Genomic DNA, 19913 nt, shown 5'->3' on the forward strand with positions numbered 1-19913 from the left:
TATATGTGTGTGTGTGTGTGTGTGTGTGTGTGTGTGTATATATGTGTGTGTGTATGTATATATGTGTGTGTGTGTATGTATGTGTGTGTGTGTGTGTGTGTGTGTGTGTGTGTGTGTGTGTGTGTGTGTGTGTGTGTGTGTGTGTGTGTGTATGTATGTGTATGCATGTGTATGTATTGTCGCATGACTTCCCCTTGGCTAAGACCGGTAAATCACGGATAGCCAAAGCCAGCTTCAACTGCAAAGGCGTTCAGTTCAAATATGCGGAATCTACTATATAAGCGCGGGAGGAAGAAAGAATAAGAAGCAGCTGGAAGCTTTTACTTTACCTGTCCTTCCGGCGTGGCAGCTCCGATCCTGCAGGAAATGACTCAAACGAAAACGGATTTAGAATATACAGGGAAAATAATATAAGGATTTATTTACAACGGAATGCCGGGACAACAGAAACACGGTAAATACTAAGGTTCCTATATGGAGCACTCACATACCAGACGTATCACACGGACGAAGGGAAAAAAAATGGAAAGGAAATAAATGTGTAATTTGTGCACTTAGCTCAACTGGCTGAAGTATACTAACAGGAATGGTGTCGCCCCCAAACTCGCCGTCTGAATGCGGCTCCGTTTGGCGGGAAAACAGGCCTCGCTGCACGGTCTGTCTCATGCCACAGCACTCGTACTCTCGTCAGCACACACTCACACGCAGGCACCAGAAGCAAGAGTCGAGGGCAGAGGTGAGCGAGAGGAGCAAGAGGTCGAGGGCAAAGGAATCCAAGAGGCAGCAGAGGGAAGAGGTCCAGGCATGAAGGTATCCAAAACGAGAAGGGCAAAATGCCGGCTAGCGAGTTCTTTTATCGCTTGTGGGGTTATATCTTCGGTCTTTCCTTACTCTGGCCTTTCATTGGTGTGATCTCCCCATCAAAGCCCCTCGACCAATCCATCGCGAGGTGGGCATGGCCTCAGCCTGCCTGAGCAATGTTTTATCGCCATGTTGGTGCAATGCGTGGGCGCTTCCTGCCTGTATTTCCGGTGAGTTTTATTATGGGGGGAATTTAATTAATATGTGTGTGCTGTTGGTCCTGACTCATGTCTATGGTGTAGTGCCATATGGGACAATGGATAAATCAGCAGGTCTCACGAACAGGGGAATTAGCATAATCCCTACTCTAGTTAGCACAAGGCCATCCTCATATGACCACAAATATACAAACTTAATCCGACATCCGGGCTAGACAGGTCCTCTACTTGTGTACATCGAGATGGTTCTTCTTCTTCACGACAGTCGGAGCATGATACCTACACAGATCTACTTGATCCATATAACACTCTACCCCAAAATTCATAATAGTATATATATATATATATACGTGTGTGTGTGTGTGTGTGTGTGTGTGTGTGTGTGTGTGTGTGTGTGTGTGTGTGTGTGTGTGTGTGTGTGTGTGTGTGTGTGTGTGTGTGTGTGTGTGTGTGTGTGAGAATAAGAGAGAGATAGAATTGTGAGGAACAGAAATGAAAAAGTGAGATGTGTGTCGTTGGTTGTTATCTCCATTTGCGGGTTTCAGGAGGTGGAACGAAGTCCTCCCAGGTCCCATAGTATCCATCTCCGCTTCGGTAAAGGATCACGATTCATGGACCAAGCTGTTCAGCTTTTCTAGAGTTTTGTTCCAAGGGCACTTTTCAGGATCGGCACTGTGTGTGTGTGTGTGTGTGTGTGTGTGTGTGTGTGTGTGTGTGTGTACGTACTTTACACAATTTTTTTTGTTTTTTACACAATTTTTACACAAAAAGGTTTCTAAAGCCTATGTAGGCTGATTGATATAGCAGGTGATACTGCATTTTACAGGTGGGTGGTTTTGTGTTTTTCACAGATTGCAACTGAACCGGATTGCCCATTTAATTTTGACATCTATCCTGTCTGCTACAACCTCAAGTTCTTATTAACTGGCAATGGATACCGAAACGGATTGGATGTGTGACAGGTGTCCTGTGATGGTTAAGACTCTTGCAGAAAGTACCAAGTTGATCATCACAATGCCAGTGAAGAATGGCATTTGTGAATGTAGTGTAATTGATTTAAAATGTGAATGAATAATTTACATTTACCTTCAACTATCTGTTGACACCAGTTCCTTGAGGTTTCGATGCGATTCCACCTCATCATCGGGTCGCTTGGAGGGCAGGGTGGAGATCTCCGTGATTGGTGCCCCAGAAGCGACAAAACCTGGAACAGGCAAATATTTACTTTACAGATGTATTTCTTTCAATAGATATGGTTTTTCTTTGCCAATATTGTTAAATTTTTCTTTGCCAGAATTGTTCTTGAGGTCGACTAATGGAACTTTTTGTGAAGATCTTTCACCCAGTCAAATAATAAGGTAATGAGTAGTTTCCTCGTGGACTTTACACAAGCAGGAGATCTTTGAGGAAACTTTACACAAAGAGTGGATAGGAACAATTATGGCAAAGACACAAGTTGGAGATTATCCAAGTTTGAAGAAAGGTTTGATGGGAATAGAACACATTCCTTGAATATGATTGTTGTACTGGAGAAGATTTTGCCTCCAGTTTTAAATTCATGTATTCCACTGCAAATTTTACTTTTTTTTGCAAAACATAATTTAAACTGTTAGTAGCAAACCTTGATCTTTATATCAACCAGCAAGTTGCTCGTGCCTGCAAGTTGCTCTGGGTGGAGAGAGCAAAAATGCAAATGGCGTCTTCTGCCATCAAGGCGCAATCTTGGGTCCGTAACACAAATTTGTATTGGTGTCAAAGCCAGTGACAAATTGCAAATTAATATTAGGATAATGCTGATTTCAAAGTGCCAACGTGGGTTCACTATTGAGCAATATGACAACTTGAAACATAGGGGTTAGCCCTGGCGCTCACCTGGTAGAATAAACAGTATACTGCACCGACTAATGGTATTTAAAACCAATTTCAATGGTTGCTAGAAGACAGGGCAGCATGTAGAATCATACTAACATAATCATAAGACTTTAAACAAACAAACAAACAAAAATACATATTTTGGGGGGCAACCCACCCCTCTTCCCCCTCAGACCCCAATTGTTCTAATGCATTGAACAAACATTGGTACATCACGGACGATGAAGGTTGTGGGGAAGTTTCATCGAAATTGTGTGTGTAGTTTCAGAGAAGAAAGCAAATACATATTTTGGGGGGTCAAACCTGGACCCACTTTGACCCCCCGTAGATCCCCTTAGACTTCAATTTTCTTAGCGTAGTGAACAAACTTCGGTACATCACGAGTGATGAATGCTGTGGTCAAGTTTAATCGAAATTGTGTGTGTAGTTTAGAGGAAAAAAGCAAATTCATATTTGGGGGGTCAAACCTGGATCTACTTTGACCCCGGTAAACCCCCTTAAACCCCGACTCTTGTAATGCCGTGAACTAGTCACAACATAACAAATATCATTTGTGCCAAGTTTGGTCACAATCCATTCAGCGGTTTCGGAGAAGAAGTTTCAAGTGTTGACGGACGGACGACGCGCCATCGCATAAGCTCCCCTGAACTTCGTTCCAGGTAATTTAAAAATTAGGTATTGCTTTGAAGTTTTAAGACATTTCCATACACGTTGAAATGATCTCTTTTTATGATTGACCTCAGCATTGCAAGAGTTCATAACAGTGGATGAAGCTGTCAACGCCTTGGCTTATGGGAGGTTCCACTGGATCCTGCTCTTCCTCTGTAGCTCTATTTGGGTGGGTAAACCAAAGCCAAAGTGAAACTTCACATGGTTCCTTCGTTTTTGTGACACCCTATCAAAGAAGCATGTCTCTTTCACTTCAGAAACCAAATGCTGAACCGAATTAAACAATATGGTAAAGTCATCAAATGCAAAAGGTTGTTTTAATTCTGTTTTTTCCTTTGGGACTGCAGTGGGCCTCAGGTATTGCAGCAGTAGCCATCACTATCTTGGGTCCACAAATCCAATGTGATTGGAATCTGGCTGCGTGGGAGATTGCGATGATCAACTCGGTGGGTCTTTTCCTGTTTTCAAAAAACTTGATTGTTTGGCATTTCTCACTATTGGACCCATTTGTTATGACGTAGCATTGTAGACTGTGAAAACTATGAAAAGTCCGAAATGTTTGGTTGAACAGGCTTTTTATTCATATACACAAAGACCGAGTTAACTGAAGTCTAGAGAGATGGACACACACTTACATTGTAACGAAAAGTCTTTGCTATCACAATCCCACCGGTGATAAACTCCACCGGCCAATAGAGAGGTTGGGAAATACTTAAATGAGATTGCATTGAGATACCAAAACTAAAACAACCCAGCAATCAAATGATCCTTATTATAATTCATGGATCGGTTTGTTTGTGTGTGTGTGTGTGTGTGTGTGTGTGTGTGTGTGTGTGTGTGTTTTTTTGTCATGCTACTTCTACAGTTCTGGCCTGATCACATCCATACTTGCTACATCGGATCAGCATGACCCCCAATTCGTGTATAGGGGTGTTGTTATCTTTGCCCATGGTCTAGGGAGTGCGGGGCAGGTAGGGTGGGAGGGAGGAGGAAGGGAAACCAATTCTCTATGTAAATATGTGTCGTGTATGTGGTATTGGGAGTTACATGAATAGTAATGAATTAGTAATGTGTGTGTGTGTTTTTATGTTAATGAATTTGAATTAGTAAGAGTAATGAATTTGAACACCTGGCTTTTAAACTTTCTGGTCACACACAGTCAGTCATGGCAGTTGTCTACCGCCCTCCCAAACCACACCCATCATTCCTGTCTGACTTCTCTTACTTTCTGACCCAGCTCTGCTCCTTCTCCCCCTCAACCCTCCTCCTCGGTGATTTCAATATCCACATGGACTCCACTGACTCCACAATAACCGCTGACTTCATTGAAATTCTTAATTGCTTTAACCTCACTCAACATGTCAACTTTCCCACCCATAACCGTGGTCACATTCTGGACCTTGTCTGCTCTATTGGACTAAATCTACACCATCTCTCTGGCTCTGACCTCACCCTCTCCGATCACTTAGCCATCAGTATGACCATCAACATTCCCACCCCAGCACCAAGGCAAAAACGCATAATCAACTTCCATAAGCTAAACTCTCTTTCACCTACCTCATTCTCATCTTCCCTCTCCGAAAAGATGTCCACCTCTCCCTTCGTTGATTTGCACAGCCCCTCTGACCTCACTGACTACTACAACCACACTCTCTCCTCCTGCCTTGACCAGCTTGCGCCTATAAAAACCAAAACAGTTTCCTTCACCCATTCTGCACCCTGGTTTACCCCTGAACTCCGCCTGATGAAAACCCGTGCCCACCAACTTGAAAGGCTCCGTAATAAAACAGGTCTCACAATCCATTCCCAGGCCTACAAAGACCACCTGCAGGACTACAAAGATGCCCTCTCCGCGCCCGCTCCACCTACTACTCTCAAATAATCCACTCTGGCTCCGGAAACCCAAAGGCACTCTTCTCCACAATAAACAAACTCCTCAGCCCCCTGGATACCACCACCCAGTCATTCACAGTCAACAACTGCATTTCTTTCCTTTCATTCTTCCAAAGCAAGATAGACAACATCTACAGCAGCTTAACCACCACCGCACCTGCTCCCCCTCAAACCATCTGCCCCCCCCCCCCTTGTCCTGCCAACCCCTATCTCAGTTTTCCCCAGTCTCCCCTACTGACCTCTCTGAACTCCTCACAGGAATGAAAACTGCCACCTGCACTCTGGACCCCATCCCCTCCAGCTTTGTTAAGGCTTGCCTTCCTGCTCTCTCTCCACTTATCACTGCAACGATAAACTCCTCCCTGTCTACTGGCATCATCCCACCATCCCTCAAAATCGCTGCTGTCACCCCCATTCTGAAAAAACCTGGACTCAACCCTGACACCCCAAATAACTTCAGACCCATCTCCAACCTACCCTTTCTGTCAAAAGTTTTGGAACGCGCTGTAGCCACTCAACTCAAACATCACCTCTCTGCCAATAACCTGTATGAAACATTCCAATCCGGCTTCCGCCTCAACCACAGTACAAAAACTGCACTCCTCAAAATCAACAATGACCTTCTCCTCTCCTCCAACGCCGGTAACCTCAACATTCTCATCCTTCTCGACCTCAGTGCCGCCTTTGACACCATCAATCACATCATCCTCCTTACCCGACTTGAAACCACCTTTAACATCACTGGCACTGCCCTTTCTTGGATCAAATCATACCTCTCCGACAGTCGCCAGTTCATCGCCATCAATAACTGCAAATCCCCCACCGCTCCCCTCCCCCAAGGTTCAGTTCTCGGCCCCCTCCTCTTCATCCTGTACCTGTTCCCCCTTGGTCACTTAATCCGTCGTCATGGTCTCCAATTCCACTGCTTTGCCGATGACATCCAGCTTTTCATTTCCGCCATGTCAATTTCCACCGTCACCCACTCTATCCTGACAAACTGCATCACTGAAATAGAATCCTGGCTTCAAATCAACTTCCTCAAACTAAACTGTGATAAATCCGAAATAATCATTATTGGACCAAAAACGCTCACCAAATCCACCCACAACTTCACCTTCAACATCGACGGTATCCCAGAATACACCTCCCCTCACATCCGGAATCTTGACATCATCTTTGACCAAACCCTCTCCTTCGACAAACACACTAAACAGATCACCAAGACAGCCTTCTTTCATCTGAAAAACATTGCCCGTCTCCGTCCATCCCTCTCCTCCACAGCTGCAGAAACCCTCATCCATGCCTTCATCACTTCCCGTCTGGACTACTGCAACAGCCTCCTCTATGGTTCACCCTCAAATATCATCAATAAACTTCAATACATTCAGAACACCGCTGCCCATCTACTCACCCACTCCTGGGCCCGGGACCACATCACCCCCGTCCTTCACAAGCTCCACTGGCTCCCTATCTCCCAGAGAATCCAGTACAAAATCCTCCTCCTGACCTACAAAGCCCTCCATAACCTGGCCACATCCTACCTGACTGACCTCCTCCCCAGACACACTCCCACCCACACCCTCCGCTCTGCTGCTGCCAACCTCCTGTCCCCCCCCCCCCCCCATCCGGACCAAACTCAGATCCTGGGGGGACAGGGCCTTCTCCATCGCTGCTCCCACACTCTGGAACTCACTACCTCAAACCATCAGAGACTCCTCCTCACTCACCACATTCAAATGATGTGACAAACCAGATGTGATCTGCTTAACAGAAACTTTCCTCCTTCATGATGTCTCTGATGCCTTGGTATCTCTCCCAGGTTACTCCCTCCTCCGGTATGATAGACCTGAGCCTCGTCCTGGAGGTGGGGTTGCTATCTTTATAAAAAACTCTCTTCCTCACTCGCCCTCCACTGCCCTCTCTCCACCTCACCCCCAGGAATACCTTTGGCTACGGCTTCCCCTTCGCTCCCACCTTTTGTTCATATGTGTGTTGTACCGTCCACCAAACAGCGATGACTCCATCTACATCTCACTGTCTGATAATATGGACCAACTTCTATCTACCCATCCCAACTCTCTCTTCCTCATATGTGGTGATTTCAATTGTCACCATGCCAGTTGGCTGGGTGTGGGTACCTCTCTCACCAGCCATGGCTCTTCAGCAAAGGACTTCTGCGACTCACTGGGACTGACACAATCTGTCAATTTCCCGGCCCGGATCTCAGTCAACGGAGCATCTTCTCTTCTGGATTTGGTTATGACAAACTTCCCTGAAAATGTCTGCTGCTCTTCTTCTGCTCCAATCGGCTCATCTGATCATGTGCTTGTCAAAGTGGACATCTCTCTGACCATTCTCAGAGAGCCTCCTCAGCGTCGACGAGTCTGGCATTTCACTCAGGCCAACTGGCACGGTCTTCAAGCAGCCATCAATCATCTGGACTGGTCTCCCATCTCTACCGCCTCTGACATCAACTCATCCTGGGAATTCTTTCAAAGTAAATTGCTCTCTCTCATGCACAGATTTATACCATCTCGTCTTCAGTTGTCATACCCTTCCTCCCATCCATGGTACACGGAATCTTGTGGTGAGGCTGTTGCCCTGAAACAACTTGCTTTCGTCTCCTGGAAAGCAAATCCAACGGAGGGAAATCTCATTTCCTTTCACAAAGCCCGAAACAAGTGTGTGTCCACCCTCAGGAGAGCCAGGAAACAATATCTCACCATTCTCAAGACCGAACTCTCTTATCTGTCTCCCTCTTCCAAATCCTGGTGGCGTCTGGTCAAATCTGTTTCTGGTGTTTGTTCCCCCTCCATCCCCTCCCTCACCTCAAACGGCTTAACGGCTGACTCCGCACGTGAAAAAGCTGAATGCCTCAACTCTGTGTTTGCCTCTAAATCTTGTGTCCCAAACCCATCCCTCTCTGTACCCACCGTACCCAGTCGTACCCAGCTGCTCCTGGACTCTGTGTCCTTTCCTCCTGACAAGGTGGAAAAGTTTCTGTCAACCCTCGACTCTGATTCTGCAACTGGTCCTGACGGCATCAGCCCACGGGTCCTAAAATCATGTTCTTCTGCTCTTTCACTCCCTCTTTCTGTTCTCTTCACCCTCTCTTTTGCTCAAGGTCATCTGCCATCTGCTTGGAAATCAGCCAACATCACCAGTTTGCACAAAAAAGGTGCAAAAACAGATCCCAGCAACTACAGACCAATCAGCCTTCTCCCAATTATCAGCAAAGTCATGGAATCCATCATTGCTTCAGATATTAAATCTTTCCTCTTCTCCAATGGCTTGATCTCTGATCATCAATTTGGTTTCAGACCTGGTCACTCTACTCTGGACATGCTGCTTCTGCTTTCTCAACAATGGATGGAGGTCCTCAACGCCAAACAGGAAATTAGAGCTGTCTTCCTTGACATTTCACGTGCCTTCGATACGGTCTGGCACCCTGCTCTGCTCACCAAACTCTCCTCCTTTGGTATCCATGGAAATCTCCACGCATGGCTGGCGGACTTCCTCTCTGGTCGTAGTCAACGTGTGGCCCTGAATGGGTTTCTCTCATCTCCTCTTCCTGTTCAGGCTGGAGTTCCCCAAGGTAGTGTTCTGGGCCCTGTGCTTTTTCTGGTCTTCATCAATGATCTCTCTGACTCTCTTGAAAATCCTCTCTATCTCTTTGCTGACGACTCTACTCTCTGTCGCTCCATTCCTCATCCCTCAGATCGGCAGTCTGCAGCCTCCTCACTCTCTGCAGACCTGGACAAAATCACAGACTGGTCAAACAAGTGGAACATGTCTTTCAATCCTGACAAATCTCACACTCTTACAATGTCTCTCCGAAAGGACCGACTGGACAACCCTCCCATCTACTTTCTCAACAATCCTCTCCAAGAAGTTCTGTCGCTCAAGCTTTTGGGTCTCACTATCTGCCATGATCTTTCTTGGGAAAACCACATTTCCAAGCTGGCCTCCAAAGCCAGTCGCCGACTGGGCATCCTCCGTCGTGCGAAGTCCTTCCTTGGCACACCTGAGCTCCTCACCACATACAAGGATTTCATCCGCAGCTCAATGGAATACTGTTCCCCCCTCTGGGCTGGTGCTCCTGCCTCACACCTTGCTCGGCTTCACGCTGTTGAGGCCAAAGCTTTCAGAATCATTGGAATCTCCTGCGATGTAGTCAACACCGAGGGCCTTTCACTCACTCACCGCAGGCAGGTTGGTGGTCTTTCTGTCTTCTACCGACTCCTCTCCGGCCTTGCTCCCCCAGCTCTCTCTGTGCTCTGTCCCCCCAATATTCCTTCAGGTCGCACAAGATCTGCCTGCAACCCTCTTATGGTTAAACTGCCAAAGTCTAGGCTCTGCTCACCTTCACTCTTTCATTCCCCTTTTCTCCCGCCTCTGGAACAAACTCCCCCACTCCCTTCAATCCCACTCCTCCCTCCAGGTCTTTAAAACAGCTGTTCACCACCATCTCTTATCTTCCCCCATCGAAAACCTTGATCTTTTCAACCCCCGGTAATTCACCCCAGAGTCCTTGCAGTGTTCATATGCTTTATTCCTCTCCCACCTCCCCCCAAGTCCTCCCGATGTCCCTGCTCTCAAATGTTGTGTTTGTGTCCTTCCCCCTCTTCCCCCTCTCTTTTGTGTCCTTCCCCCTCTCTCCCCATCTTGTCTGCCGCTCCCCTTGTTTTTTGTGTTTTGTGTGTCGGTTTGTCTTTTTGTGTGATTAATGTTAGCTTTTTCACGAGCCTCGATCTTGTATACAAAAAAAAAAGAAAAAAAAAAAATCATCACTCAAGACCCACCTGTTCAACACCGCATTCAACCCCTGACCATCTCTTCTCCTTCTCCTTCCTTTCTTTTTGGTTATTTAATTATGTATTTTTGTCTTTTTTGTCTTTGTTTTACATACTATGTCAAAGCGTCTTTGGGTTTCTTGAAAAGCGCTATACAAAATAAATGTATTATTATTATTATTATTATTATTATTATTATTATTACTAGGGCATGCCCGTACGTGGGTGCAATGCCCGTACGTGGGTACGTGGGTACGTGGGTGCGAGTACGGTGACAATCCCCCCCCCCCTCTATTTACATGAAATGGTTTGGTCCATGAAATGTTTTGGTCCATTCGCAACGCCAAAGCGAACGGCGAACGGCTTGCGAGTACAGTGACAATCCCCCCCCTCTATTTACATGAAATGGTTTGGTCCATTCGCAACGACCACAGAACCCCCCCTCTATTTACATGAAATGGTTTGGTCCATTCGCAACGCCAAAGCGAACGGCGAACGGCTAAATCGCCATAGCTCGGTAACTACTTGTCCGATTAATTTCAAACCTTGAAAAGGCACATCCTCGGGTCCCCAGCAATATACCTGGCAAGTTTCAAGTATATCGGACCCGTGGTTGTCGAGAAACAGCGGTCACAGACATACAAACATACAAACATACAAACATACAAACATACACACAGAGATTACTGGAATTATAGATAGATAATGATGCATGTTGAACCGGAAAGGATGAGGCGTAACCGGTTGTGACGTGTACGGGCTGTGGTGAGGTGTGGGGAAGGAGATGCCATTAAACGGTTGAGCTGAAGAACCTGCCCATCTGAACTCCCCAAGGTGTGGGCTGTCATTATTATACAACAGTGTAGCGCCAACTCCAGGTGGGAGAGGGTATTACAAGTCCCACCCTTTACAGTACAGTATTCCTATCCCCACGTTTTCCAGGGCAGAGAGGTGTTTTGAATTATAAGCAGTAGGCATTGCTTCATGCACGTAACACGGGTTTTTTTTTCGGGAGCGATTGAGGGAGCTGTCAGTTGCCTATACACTGCCTGAATAAAGATATGTGTCAGAAGAACGTGTTGCATGCTTCCAACAAGGTCACCCATAGGGTAGTACAGCGGATAACAACAACAATTGTGCATTTTATGAGAATGAATGAATGAATATGAGAATGTGCATTTTATGAGAAAAGCATGAAATTTCTAACATAGTTAGTGCATACCATAAGGTTTATTTTCAGATGTGGAGGGAAGTCAGATTTGACCTCTGAGGACCATGAGAGGTCAAATCCAAAATGGCCACCAGTCCACCAAGTCTAATGTTCAAACACGCTTAACTTTGGAACCAAATAGTGTAGAAAAACATTGTAGGTGTTTCGCGGGGATACGTTCCTGGTAAATGCCGCGAATGCCGAAACCACGAATGTGGGGACACTGATTCAATCGGAAAGGGGGTGGGGGATGGGGGGAGAGTGGAGGATAGGTTTCCAGCGGTTCTTGATTGGTGGAAAATTCTGCGAATGTTGAGAAAAATCCGCAAAAGTCAGGGCATTGTTTCAATGAGGAAAAGGGGGATAAGTTCCCAGTGGTTCCTGGTTCATTAAAAAGGCCGCAAATGGTGACAGCGAAAGTTGGGGAATTGTTTCAATGGGGGAAAGGGAGTTGGTTATAGGTTCCCAGCGGTTCGTGATTCATAGGGGAAAATTTTGAAGCTAAAATTTTTTTTCGACTGTGAATGCTTATGATTACAGTTTCATTAAAAAAATGCTTAGAAATAAAAAAAACGACAACACCAGGTACTGTTTATAATTTATTGAAGGAAGGCGCTTACAGTTTATTAAAAGTGCTTATATAGACGGGGTTACCAACCGTTACGTTACCAACTGTAACGTGAAACAAAAAAACAAAACAACAACAACAACAACAACAACACCATGTACCGTTTCTTTTTTTATTTCACAAACACACAGAACTTTTCAAATGATGATGATGGAGATGAATTAAAATCCCATGAATTCCTCGAACTCTGAGGACGACCCAAATTATGGTGCTGCAAAGTCATGCAATGAGGGAGAGGCAGGGAGTGTTGTGTTGTCGATGAGCAGGAGAAGCTTGAATGCAAGGTCGTTTTCTGCCAGGTACCTCTCCACCTGAGGGATGGAACAATTATGAAACCAGTCCATGAAGATTGCTGCCATCACCCACGGTTTTCTGTTGGCCCTCCAAAACACGGGCAGCATTTGTTTGTTCTTGTCCTTGAGAACATGTGGGTTCAAGGAATGGTACAGCATCATGGGTTATCATACAGTCCTCTTTTGCGTTTTGTGCAGAGAAGAAGAGACTCTGTCTTTGGCGACTTTGAATCCTGATGCTGTCCCCTTGCGCTTCGAGATGAAACTTCTCGTGGGCTTATAGGGCATTTTTTTTCCCAGAAGAGGCCGGTCTCATCGGCATTGAAGGCCTGTTCTGGGAGGTATCCCTTCTCGTTGATCAGCCTCACGAGTTGAGCAGAAAAAGCTTTAGCTATGTCGTGATCGTCGGTCGCCTGTGAGCTTTACATTTTTGAGACCAAACCGGTCCGTGAAGTGGTGAAACCATCCCCTGCTCACTGTGAATTAACTGGGGATGCTCAAACCATCATTGCTCAGTGCATCACTCGTGTTTGCACCAACTGTGTGAGCCAGATGCTCGTAAGTAAGTTTTGCCTTTGCACGAATGAGAGGTCCAATCAAAGGCAAGCTCTGCTGTGCTTTGTCTTCTATGCATATGCTGAGAGCCTTCGTCATCCTTTCTATGTGGACTTCCTGGACCTGGGTGACCACCTTGGTGCTCGGTAGAGCGCTGGCTGCGGCACTTCCGTGAATCACCTCCTCATTCTTTATGTAGCACACAGTCGACTCATTGACGCCATAATGCCTGCCCATGGAAGCCTCTCGAAAACCGGTCATGAAGCTCCACTTTCTGGCTTAGGCACATCACTTTCTTCTGCCTCTTGGTAGTCGACGCATCTCCAGCACTGGTCTTGCGCTTGGAAGCCATGATCGAATGATGAACAGAGCGAGAGACAAAAACACATGTCAAAGCAACTGGATGAGAAGAATGATTAAGACCCAGGACATGGTGGACATAAGTAAACATGCGGGCATTGTGGGTAGCTGCAGGTGGGGTGAGTATTCTGCCCATTGTGTGTAGGGGATGTTATCGGGTGATGCTGCATTCAGCAGCTGGTAATAGATGTGGTGAAGCATTTTCATTGTGTACCTTGTGGGGCATAATGTCTTATGCAGTTGGTTATAGATGCGGTGGAGTATTTTCATTCTGTAGCTAGTGGGGCAGCATAACCTGTTACGCAGCAGGTGGTAGATGTGGTGAAGTGTTTTCTTTGTGTAACATCTCGGATGATGCCGCATGGAGCAGCTACAATTTACACTAATAAATACAGTGAAGTGTTTTCATTCTATACAGTAACTCGTGGGGGATGATGTGTGTGAGCCAGATGAATCACCTGGTAGGACACAGCTGGTGGGACATGCCACACATCTATGTTTATAGTGCAGATGGTGGCACATGCCGCGAAGCTCGCTTTGTAGGACGGCTAAAATATTTTTTATGTGGCCGCAAAAAGCCGTAAAAATGTGAAGCACACGGCTGCAAATATAGAAGGTTATGCGGGCGGATATGTTTTTTTCTTACATATCTCATGAAAGATGGTTTTTTTCTTAATTCCAGCTGCTTTGGGCATGGTTGGTGGAAGATATGTTTTTTTTCTCAATTCCAGCTGCTTTGGGCATGGCTGGTGGAAGATATTGTTGCGGATCTCCAACGTCGGCTCTCCCCTTATCAAGAGGGGGTTAGTCCCCTTGTCTTTTATCTGGCCGACGTGATCCTGAAGTTATCACGTTCCTTCCGGTCGGTGTTATATAGGGTTGTTGGTCGAATTTAGTCCTATTACCTAAGTACTAACACCGACCGTGAAGCAAGGAAATAACTCCCGCCCGAACCACGGCGTTAGTGGACACGCCGAGCGAAGCGAGCCGCGATTCGGGCCTTTAACAAGACTAGACCCGATTATAGCGGTTCCTAATCGTGCCACGCTTACCCAATGGAGAAAAGACTAAGACGATCGAATTAAGAGGAAAACCAGGAAGAACAAGTAATTTATTTGCAATGTACAAAGAAGAGGAAAAGAAAGGAATGTACATGGAAGAGGAAGGAAAAAGGACACAGGGCAGTCTTAACCACAGACTTAACTTATTCCTTGGACTCGGGCCCGATCACTCTCAGATTCACTCACAGGGCGATGATGAAGGTAGGGTGGAAGGTCCGGCGATGGCATTCAGGCTCCGGTCCGGTCCTTGACTCGTTCCGTGAAGATGGTCGAAAAACCCGGCAGGCAGCTCTCCGCGTAGCGTAGGCGCGAGCGGACAATTGTTGTCACGGGAAAAGGGAAAGCCGGGCTATCGCGACTTCGTGGCTCTTGGCCACGTATGTAATATGTGTACCGGCATCTTTACACGCGCTCCCGGTATTACTCGCTCCAAGCGCCCCTTCCCCAATGTCCCTTTGCACACTGCAGTTCTCGGCAATGCGTGCCGCGCGCTCGCCCTTTGGAAGCTGGTTGCCACAACATGTCTCTCCCTCTCGTACTGAGCGCACGTTCCAGGTCAAGCGCCTCTCTCTCCCCGCTCAGACCTGAAGGTCAACCTCCTATCACGAGTGCAGTTGCGTCAGTCCTCTCCGCACAGTCCTGTGAATGCCAACCTTCCCCAGCGAGTCCTGTCGAAGGGCTTTGTGTCCGCGCTTTTATAAGCCAAGCCAGTGAACGCTCTCGAACACCCAACCACGCCCGGTCAGGCGATCTCACCTCCGCCCTGGTTGGCTGGTGTTGGCTTACCGGCTCCGCCTTGATGGCCGCTTGACGTGGCCGCACCTCCATCCTCACGCTCCGCCCCCTTTTCGGGCCTCACCTCGTGGCTTTTGGGCTGGTTCGAGCGGAAGTCCAAGGGCAGCGAAGGCTGCTGGCCAAGGAGCGTAACAAATTGGGAGGGCCGATGGGGCACAGACTGGAGAGCGCTTAATGGTGTCGCTTGGAAGGGAGGCTGCAAAATGGACGAGGGGCCTACTCTTATTTGTTTTACACAACGCCGATGCAACTATTGGGAATGGCCTTATCTAAACACATACTATGAAATAACTGACGTCCTATGGTGACCTACGTGTTGCTTGTGGCCTATCTATGGGGTGCAACCTTTAACCTTTAGTGATGTTATATTTACAAGTGTGGGTTCTCAAAACCGCAGCAATATGTTTTAGAACTGTGTTATGTTTGAGGATCGTGGAAAAAAATTTGTGGCGCCTGCGAAAAACCGCCAATACGCAGGACACAAGGCCGCGAATGTAGAAGCAGGTCACAATTAATCAACTGCTTATATGCGGAATCCGTGAATGTTGGGACTTTTTGAGGCCAGTCCGTGGCCTGCCTTTTTTAATAAAAAAAGGTAAAAAAATCAAACATTTAAACAGCCTTGGACGTGCACCTTGACCCCACGGCCAAGGCACACCGTCTATCAAGACTGTCCCATTAGCATACACATGCACTTCAACCCCAAGGCTGAAGCACATGGTCATTCAAAACACATGCATCCTGACCCCGAAGGGCCAGAATGCATGGTCATACAACACCACCGAGGGTTTTAACACGAGTATGTATGGGACCACGAATGTTGGGACCACGAATGTTGATGTCTGACTGTACATAACAACTAACTTTATGTGACCATTTAATATCTTGTATAAGGTGACACTCTCTAACATCTGATTAGCACTGCTCAAATCAATACCATTAGTTCCTTCCTCTGGGACATTAGCTTTGAAATTGAGCAATGATACTGTTTTTTGAATGTACAAGACCGTGCTTCACCATTCTAAATTACCGATAATAAAATTTACTTCTGTAAGGATGTCGGGGGAGGAGGAGGAGTAGGGGGCAAAGGGCAATATCTCGTCACAAACCCCTTTGGGAGGGGGATATTGTTTCATAATATCATGAATATTATGCTGGTGTCATAGATGTTGTTATTACCCTCACCCGAGGAGAGGGTATTGCATTTGAGTCAGTTTGTTTGTCTGTTTGTTACTTGGCAAATATATTTTTTTTGGACATGTATGTTGATCACTCCGGTTTGTGTGTGTGTGTGTGTGTGTGTGTGTGTGTGTGTTTGTCTGTCCGCTCACTTATACTTGCCTACATGTCACAATTTTAAACCGATCTTCACGAAACTTCACCAAATGGTAGAGTTCGTGGTCCGACAAAATCTATATATATAAAACACAGTTTGTGTGTGTGTGTGTGTGTAATGTTACCGATAGACTCCTAAACGGAGAGGCTCACGTACTTGATATTTGGCACAAACATGGCCATTCAGCCTGGGAAGAACATGGCCGACCTAAAAATTTATTTCATAATATTTTTTTTACCATATTTTTACCTCAGCGCATTTCAGCGAGGAATATTATGACCGGAATGGCAGAGCAGCGTGCTGATTCGCTCAGAGCGATCACGTGATGTTCCTTGCCGCCATTAACTCAGTTACGCGTTCGCACGTATATCAGAGCGAAAAGCGATTGCGTGTTTTCACATTTCAGCGAGGAACATTGCCATTCACACCACATAGGTTGTTTTTTTTTCATCTTTAGATCCATATTTTTTGCCAGAACGTAGCGCATTATGGCTCTCTCGAGCTCGAGTTAGCCAATCACCTGGGGGCATGAGGCCACGTTGGCCACACCCACGACACGACGCAGAGTTGCAATCGATCGCTCAGAGCGATCACGTGATGTTCCTTGCCGCGCGATTGCGTTTTTTCACATTTCAGCGAGGAACATTGCCATTCACACCACGTAGGTTTTTTTTTCTTTCATCCTTAGATCCATATTTTTTTTCAGCGAGGAATATTATACACGCAATCTGAATCGGTGGGAAGTGGGACCGGCATTTGCCCCCTCCCCCTACCCCTCCCCCTCCCACCCCTCTCTTCTCCCATCCCTCCCCCTCCCCCTCCCCCTCTCCCCCCCCTCCCGCTCCCCCCTCTTCTCCCGCACGTTTATACACAGAATGCCGGGTACTTCCCCCCCCTCTTCTCCCCTCCCCCTCTCTCCTCCACTCCCCCCCATTCCCCTCCCCTCCTCTTCCCCCTCCCCTCCCCCGCCTGGCAATGCCGGGTACTTCCCCCCCTCTCCTCCCCTCCCCCCGTTCCCCTCCCCTCCTCTTCCCCCTCCCCCCTCCCCTCCCCCCTCCCCCTCCCCTTCCCCCTCCCCCCTCCCCCCTCTTCTCCCTCACGTTTATACATGGAATATCGGGCAGAGCAGCGCGCTGATTCGACGATTCGCGCATCCTCCCCCCTCCCCCTCCGCCCCCTACCACTCCCCCTCCCCCTCCTCTCCCATCCCTCCCCCTCCCCCCTCTCCTCCCCTCCCCCTCCCCCTCTCCTCTCCTCCCCTCCCCCTCCCCCCTCTGCTCCCCTCCCCCCCTTCCCTCCCCCCTCTTCTCCCTCACGTTTATACACGGAATGCCAGGTACTTCCCACCACTCTTCTCCCCTCCCCCCCTCTTCTCCCCTCCCCCCCTCTTCTCCCCTCCCCCCCCTCTTCCCCCCCCGTTCCCTTCCCCTCCTCTTCCCCCTCCCCTCCCCCGCCCAGCAATGCCGGGTACTCCCCCCCCCCACTTCTCCCCTCCCCCCTCTTCTCCCCTCCCCCCCTCTCCTCCCCTCCCCTCCTCTCCTCCCCTCCCCCCTCTCCTCCCCTCCCCCCGTTCCCCTCCCCTCCTCTTCCCCCTCCCCCTCCCCTCCTCTTCCCCCTCCCCTCCTCTTCCCCCTCCCCCTCCCCCTCCCCTCCCCTTCCTCCTCCCTCCCCCCTCCCCCCTCCCCTCCACTCCTCCCCCCTCCTCCCCCTCCCCCTCCCCTTCCCTTCCCTTCCCCCCCTCCCCCCTCCCACTCCCCCCCATCCCCCTCCCCCCCGTTCCCCTCCCCTCCCCTTCCCCCTCCCCTCCCCCGCCCGGCAATGCCGAGTACTTCTGCTAGTCCTATATATTTTTGAGGCCAATAGGCCAAAGGTCAAGCACTTTTTTCGAATTTCTAAAATCCTCAATTTTCATCCAGTTGACTTTAAATTTTAATAGGATTTTCATATCAGCTAAATAAATTCAACCACCAACTATTTTTGAGATCAACATAGGTCACAAGGTCAACATAGGCCAAAGGTCAACCACTTTTTGTCAAATTTCTAAAATCCTCAATTTTCATCCGATTGACTTGAAATTTTAATAGGATTTTCATATCAGCTAATTAAATACAACCACCAACTATTTTTGAAATCAACATGTCACAAGGTCAATATAGGCCAAAGGTCAACCACTTTTTTTTCAAATTTCTAAAATCCTCAATTTTAATCCGATTGACTTGAAATTTGAATAGTATTTTCACATCAGCTGACTGAATTCAACCACCAACTATTTTTGAGATCAGTATAAGCCAAAAGGCCAACATAGGCCAAGGGTCAACAACCATTTCAAATTTCTAAAATACTCAATTTTCATTCAATTGACTTGAAATTTGAATATAATTTGCATATCAACCTACTGAAACCAACCACCAACTATTTTTGAGGTCAACAAAGGTTAACATAGGCTAAATTTCTAAAATTGTCAATATCCAACCGATTAACTTAATATTTGAAGACGATTTGCACATCAGGTCACTGAATTGAACCATCAATTATTTTTGAGGTCAAAAGGATGCTCTACTTTGTTCTCTTTTGCTAATCGTCACTCTGTGAATGATTTTTCATTTGTTTGTCTGTCTGTCTGTCTGTTTGTCTGCACAAATAAATATGATTGTCTCTGCAACCGTTGGTCCAATTGACAGGAATTTTTCACCAAAGGTGCACCTCCGCCTGTAGTTTTTTGTAATGATAATTATGACGTCATACGTCACGTGATACAGGCGTCACATTCGTAAAACCGAAAACCTTTGCACCTCTATATCTTCGAAATTGCTGCGTTGAAAAAATTGACACATGGCTCATTGTAAAGAACTCCCCATAGGGAATAACGTTTGTTAATGATGATGTCATAGGTGCATCCATTATGACGTCATAATTCGACAAGTACAAAGCTTCCTCCGATCAAGATGAAATTTATTGAGTATCATCTAGGGCCGTGGTTCTTAACTTGGGTTCGGCTGAACCCCAGGGGTTCAGTGAGCCAGTCAGTCTCAGGGGTTCGGCGGAGGTCCTCCGAAACACAATGCAATTTGTTTTTTTTGTTTTTTTAGTTTTGTATCAATTTTGAATCTATGTGTAATTACGCTTATTATTAATATTATTATATTTTGCTATGTATGTTACGAACGAATGGAAATGTTATTTGTAATTGTATTCCCATCCCATTCATGGTTTCTCTGGTCTGTGTTTAAGATAAGTTGTTTCACACTGACTGTAGTACGTTGAATCAATGCGCAACTTGCTAATTATTCTGTTGATGGTGCTTACTTGCTTACTTCCTTACTGGATTTTGGACTTTGCAGGTGTTCGGAAATTCCAGTGAATAGCCTCGATTAGCTTGCCGTGTGCCGTGCGTCATTGGTCGCGCCATTGGGAGTTACTGATTAATTG

General features: G+C 46.9%; 1 protein-coding gene across 7 annotated transcripts in view; it reads left to right on the plus strand.

Moving 5' to 3' along the window:
* The window catches only part of LOC137414398 (synaptic vesicle 2-related protein), a 314148-nt gene that overhangs the window by 38050 nt on the left and 256185 nt on the right, over nucleotides 1–19913 (plus strand). For 4 of the 7 annotated variants that reach the window (XM_078780584.1, XM_078780583.1, XM_078780582.1 and 1 more), the window contains exons 2-4: nucleotides 2129–2232; nucleotides 3635–3729; nucleotides 3908–4006. The gene's annotated coding sequence lies outside the window, so the exon portion shown is untranslated. The remainder of the gene's footprint in view (nucleotides 1–2128; nucleotides 2233–3634; nucleotides 3730–3907; nucleotides 4007–19913) is intronic. The other 3 variants (XM_078780578.1, XM_078780585.1, XM_078780586.1) reach the window with 1 other exon arrangement.

This window comes from Myxine glutinosa, chromosome 6, assembly GCF_964187855.1.
Source record: "Myxine glutinosa chromosome 6, kmMyxGlut1.1, whole genome shotgun sequence".
NCBI classification, from domain to species: Eukaryota; Metazoa; Chordata; class Myxini; order Myxiniformes; family Myxinidae; genus Myxine; species Myxine glutinosa.